This window comes from Diabrotica virgifera, chromosome 3 (genome assembly GCF_917563875.1).
Source record: "Diabrotica virgifera virgifera chromosome 3, PGI_DIABVI_V3a".
NCBI lineage: Eukaryota > Metazoa > Arthropoda > Insecta > Coleoptera > Chrysomelidae > Diabrotica > Diabrotica virgifera.
In genome coordinates, this window is record NC_065445.1 from 116,490,322 (window position 1) to 116,496,321 (window position 6,000).

Genomic DNA, 6,000 nt, shown 5'->3' on the forward strand with positions numbered 1-6,000 from the left:
GCGTCAGGAAATAGTCCAGTCGCCTGTGACCACAGTCCATCCAATCTTTTAAGTTAGGAAGCAACATCTTTGTCCACTGTGCCACATGCTCCATGTTGTTCCATTCTTGCTGCCATCTTTCAATTGACCTTTCTCTTTCCTGTCTTCTCTCGGCCATAGTAAGCTCAAGGTCTCTTCTCTCATACAGTTCTTTTCTTTCTACTACCAACACATGCAGCGGAACACACCCAGTGATGGCCCACAAGGCTGCGGCAGACACAGTCCTGTAGGCGCATGCCACTCGCAGCAGACTTGTTCTGTCCACTCGTGTAATGAGCCCCCTGTAGGCCCGTATCCCTACCGCCTCACTCCAGACTGGGGCTGCATAGAGGACGATCGACTGCACAACACCGTGCAAGGCCCTCCTCCTTTCGGATTTGGGTCCTCCAATGTTGGGTATCACCCTCCCCAACGCAGCCGCACTGTTTGAAGCCTTCCGGGTCACCACCTGCACGTGCTCCCCCATTTTCCATTCTGGTGCAACGTCACTCCTAGGTACTTTACCTGTTTCTTGGGTGTTAGACACGCTCCTGCACATTGTAGCTCCACACTTTGCCTGTTCCTTTTCCCCTTCAAAATGATGGCCTTGGTCTTCTCTGCCGCGAGTTTCAGTCCATGCTGTGTCATCCATTTCTTCACGACGCCGCCTGCTTTCCGTACCCGGTATTTAAGATCTGGCTCGTCCCGCGCCACTACCAGCACAGCGAGATCGTCTGCAAATGCGAAGGGAGACGTACCCTCTCCATATTCACAGTTCAGAACATATGCTAGATTCCATAGCGTCATATGCTAGATTCCATAGCGTCGGGCCCAAGACAGATCCCTGGGGAACACATGCCGTCACATCCACGATCGTGCCTTTCTCCACCATAATTCTTCTTTCAGACAGATATTCCGCTACCACGTTCATCAGGTATCCAGGACACTCTCTCTCCTCCATTGCCTTCATTACCTCGTTCCACTGCAGCGTATTGAATGCATTTCTAACATCGAACAACAACAGGGCCGCCCAACGGTGTTCATCCCCTCTATTGCGCAATGCGTCGAATACACTCACGATTGCATCAATCGTGCTTCTCCCTTTACAGAAACCAAACTGCCTCGGGGACAAGCCTCCCGACCTCTCATTCATGCCATCGATACGTCCCCGCAGCATTCTTTCATACAGCTTACCGACGCACGGAAGAAGGCAGATGGGTCGATACTTTTCCCCAGCTTTGGGAAGCAGTACCAACTTCGATGTCCTCCAAGGCTCAGGAAAGGTCTGTGCTTCCAGCAGTGCATTCATGTGCTCCAGAAGCCACGCGGGCTCCGCCCGTCCTAGACACCTCACCGCCTCAGGTGATATCTGATCCAAACCGGGGGACCTGCGCGTCTTGAGTGCGCCCAATGCCTCGACAAGTTCATCCATGGTAAAGGGTACAGCCCGCTCAGCTTCCTCGTCTCTCCGTACACCATGCCACCTGCCCGCGGGAAAGAGCTCTCGTGTTACCTCGAGCTTCTTATCCATAGGCATTTCATACGAGGGGTACGCATGGAACTTTTTCATGGCGATCCTGTATCCTTGACCCCAGACGTCCTCATCCAGTTTTTTACACAGTTCTCTCCAGTACCTTCTTTTTTCTGCACGAATTTTCCTGTAGAGTTCCCTCTTCCGTAGGCGGTACTCCTCCTCGATCTCCTCGATGACATCAGGATCGACTCCTCCTCTGCCCCTTGCTCTCGTTAGCCTTCTTCTCATGACTATACATTCATTTCTTTGTGTCTCGATGTCCGCGTTCCACCAGTAGGGCATCTTGTTTACATCTCGGCGACCCCTCCTGCTTCCCTCCATCGCTTCTTTAATTACCCTCTCCAGGTTTTCGACTGTCGGTGATTGACCCTGCATCATGCTAACTCTCCATTTGATCAGCTCCTCGTATACTTTTCAGTCATTTCCATCGCCGCATCCGCCGCTTAGAATCTACAAAACAGTAATTAGACCAGTGGTTACATATGGATGTGAAACGTGGATCCTCTCAACCACTGATGAGAATCAACTGAGAATATTTGGGCGCAAAATATTAAGGAAGATATTTGGACCAACCCAATGCAGCGATAGTTCGTGGAGAAATAAAATGAACCACGAGCTGGATGAACTAATGCAGAGCGCAGAAATATTAAGGAAGATATTTGGACCAACCCAATGCAGCGATAGTTCGTGGAGAAATAAAATGAACCACGAGCTGGATGAACTAATGCAGAGCGCAGATATTGTTAGTCAAATATTTAAGCAAGTTTAGTGTCATAGCCAACTAACATAGAATATTGTATGTTTTTAATAATATTTTACGCACCAACAAGCTTAACTACGTAGGTATTTTGATATATGAACCAATATTGATCAATAAAACATCAGTCTAGATTAATTTATATTTTTTTTTCGAAAAATTATTCATGATTGAATATTTTCACGGCCACCTAATAAAATTTCACATAATTTTTGTTGAAAGTAATGTTTGGCTTAAAGAATCACGAATAACTCACAAATTAAAACAATAAGGTATAGGGCAGGGGTCACCAATTAGTTTCCCTGAGGGTCCGTTTCGAAAAAACGATGACACTTCCGGGGTCTGGATTTTGGCTGCCTGTGTCTGACTGTTCTGATTCCGTTTCTTTGTGGATTCTTGTTAAAAAATATCCCCTATAAACAAATCAGAAGGGTGCCGGGCGAAATTTTTGGGCAGAAATTGTTTAATATTTTTTTAACAAATTCAAAACATCACCTTTTTTGCCCGCGGAAATATGTTTTTAGCATTTTTGGGTCATCTTTAATAAGAAAGATCTGTCATTTTATTAAAAATTAAGAGTTTTCAAGCATCACAAATGCACATTTTCGCATTTTTCAGATTTTAAATCGCTTATATGTAACTCGAAAACTATCAATTTTTCAGAAATATGACAAGAGACCTTTATTGTTTATAATTACCAAAGAAACCTAAAAATACATTTTTCGAGGCAAAAAAGTAATTTTGAATTTGCTTAAAAAATTGTTTGACTCGGCACCCTTCTGATTTGTTTAAAGGGGACATTTTTGAACAGGAATCCGCAAATAAATCGAGTCAGAAACATTTTTCATACGAAAGTGGCCTCACACAATGAGATGGACTAATATGGAAAGGAAAACTAATAATATCTGATTATTTTTTGGGTACTGTATACTTTTCTGTAAGTTTTCCTGGTACAATAAATAAAATATAAATTCATTGTGTACGTATTGTTTCGATGAATGTTATTATCAGTATATTTTGAAAACAGCAGTATTGTAAATTGTTACTGAGAATATTTTAAAAATTAGGAATTTATATTTTGAATGCTAATGAAGTTTTTAGACATCTAAAATTTTGAAAAAAGGAAACTGAGGATTTTAAAATAAATAATCATAATACAAAGTGCTAATTAGCATGTTATCTTTTCTACATTAGTTTCAATGCAAGGTGTTTGTTGCAAACTTTTTTTTTATTTATTTATTTATTTTACGAGAAAACCCCATTAACAAATTACAATTAACAAAATAAATAACAATATGTAAACACATTGAAAATAAACTTAATTCTAAATTAAAAATTTAAAATAAATTATTTCCATTATACATTATCATATACACCCTTAAATAGAGACTAGGTTACATCACGTCATATTGTAATCTAAAAATTTATGCTCCTTAACTGACTTTTAAAATAATATAAACTAATACCAAAGACCTCTAGATGATACTGATTTATAATTCTTGCATATCTATCTAAAGGAGAGTAGTAACCATAGTTTGTTCGGTGAAATGGTACAAAAAATGAGAACGATTTCTTCTATTTCTTGAGGGAATCCCAATGTGTAATTGATTCACTAGATCTGTACAATATATTGTACAATCTACTAATTTGTACAGAAATATTAATCCAGCACAAATCCTGCGATCTACCAGGGATTGTAATTTAAGTTGCTTTTCAATTTCACTATACTCATGATCTACTATAATCAACTTAAGTTTATAAGAGCACACCCGCAAGAATTTATGCTGAATGCTTTCAATTGTTGCAATGTGCACTGCATGATATGGAGACCATATCACCGAAGCATACTCTAATCTAGACCTAACTAATGAACAATGAAGAATTTTGAATGTTTTTTTTAATAAATCTGAAAATTATTTTAATTAAATGCACATCTGAAAAGTACTCCTACTTAACATATACTAGAGAGGAAATGAATATAAAAAATGCACATGACAATTTTATATTACAGCTTACTTAATTTCAAAATTAATGATTAGTAAGTATAGCAATAAGGGGGAAAACTCTTTACAAAATTAAATTATCAGGTAGAAAAATGACACTTTTTTATGTACAACCTGTCACCTGTCTGAAGTTTGGAGTGAGTTTAGTGCAACTGAGTCTCATTAGGGAGTTGAGATATTCATCTGTTCAGTGAGATCTCTACCGATTTTTAATAAAGTTCATTCTGGATAAAGCGGCTTCGCACACATAAGTTGAGCCAAACATAGTACACAATTTCATGGCCAAATATTTTCGAAATTGCCACACACTAGGCATATTCTGAATTTATTGACGGTCCGCACAAAACTAGCTCACGGTCAGGATGCGGACCGTGGTCCGCTAATTGGTGACCCCTGGTATAGGGAATGCTTAAGAAATAATAAAAAAGTACCATAAAATATCATTTCATGACAATACTAATATAATACTATGTATTATAATGATAATACTATATTAATAATGTTTAAAAATAGTAGACTATATTAAAATTTGTTTCAACATAAATAGAATCTTTGATGGTGTGAATCTTGCTACGAAATTAACAAAAAACGTAATTATTATCTTTTAAACTACCTCGTATAATATCACAAAAGGCTATATTTTATGAAAGAAACCATCGAGGAGAATCTAAAAATTTAAAAATATATAGGGTGTCTATTTAAAAAAAAAAACATAAGTTTGTGTCACCCTGCCAATACGGGTGGCCTTGTATATTTGAAAATATTTTTAAATTATGGTCCTATCTATCCCCAACTTTTTTTTTTCGTATCTCTTACGACAAACGAGTAATTGGACTTTGTCCTACTAATGCCCCACCCTGTAGATAACAAAAATAATTCAGCTCAACAATGATAGATTATAATATGTTTATTTGTATACAGTGATGAGCGCACTAATAACCGGCAAAATAACGTAAAAGATGGAAAACATTAAGCTTTGACATAAAAAGAGATGAAAATTTACATTATATTGATTGTTTTCCACCTTTAGACGTATCGGACGAGTTTGGCAACTAACATTGTGACAGGGACAGTTTTAGTTGACATACTCCTCTGATACGTCTAAAGGTGGGAAACAATCAATACAATGTAAATTTATACGTTTCTATCGCTAAATTTCCTACCTCCACTAGTTTCATCCCTTTTTATCTTACAACTTCTTTTGCGTTATGTTATGTTGCCGGTTATTATCGCGCTCATCACTGTATAAACAATATTTTACTATAATAATTTCTTTTTATTATCAGATTATTTAGTTACTTACATCATGTATGTAAAGATAGCCTCTGTGTTGGAGATTCCCATTAAAATTACTACACAAAATATTATTCTTGGCACCATCTTCTGACAATATCTGAAATAAAGATTAATTAAGTTAAGATTACCTCACATTAATAAGAATATACATAATGGTAAGATTTTGCCCAAGCCTATTAATAAATAGAAAAACAGATCATAAAAATGAAACTTTTTAAAATGATGACCTTTTGCTACGAATTATAAACGGGAGAATCATTTTGTTGATAACGATTTTTTTATGGACTTATCCGAGCTACGGAAAATCCATTCAATGCGCATACCCCAAACGACTTTTATTTTTAGTAATCAATGTTATATAAAATTTTTAGGTACATTAAGTGGGTATTTAC

General features: G+C 37.6%; 1 protein-coding gene across 1 annotated transcript in view; it reads right to left on the reverse strand.

Moving 5' to 3' along the window:
- LOC114330186 (extracellular matrix-binding protein ebh-like) overlaps positions 1–5,768 on the reverse strand; it is a 166,365-nt gene extending 160,597 nt beyond the window's left edge. Inside the window, exon 1 of the mRNA XM_050646867.1 lies at positions 5,616–5,768. The gene's annotated coding sequence lies outside the window, so the exon portion shown is untranslated. The remainder of the gene's footprint in view (positions 1–5,615) is intronic.
- Positions 5,769–6,000: the final 232 nt, after the last annotated feature.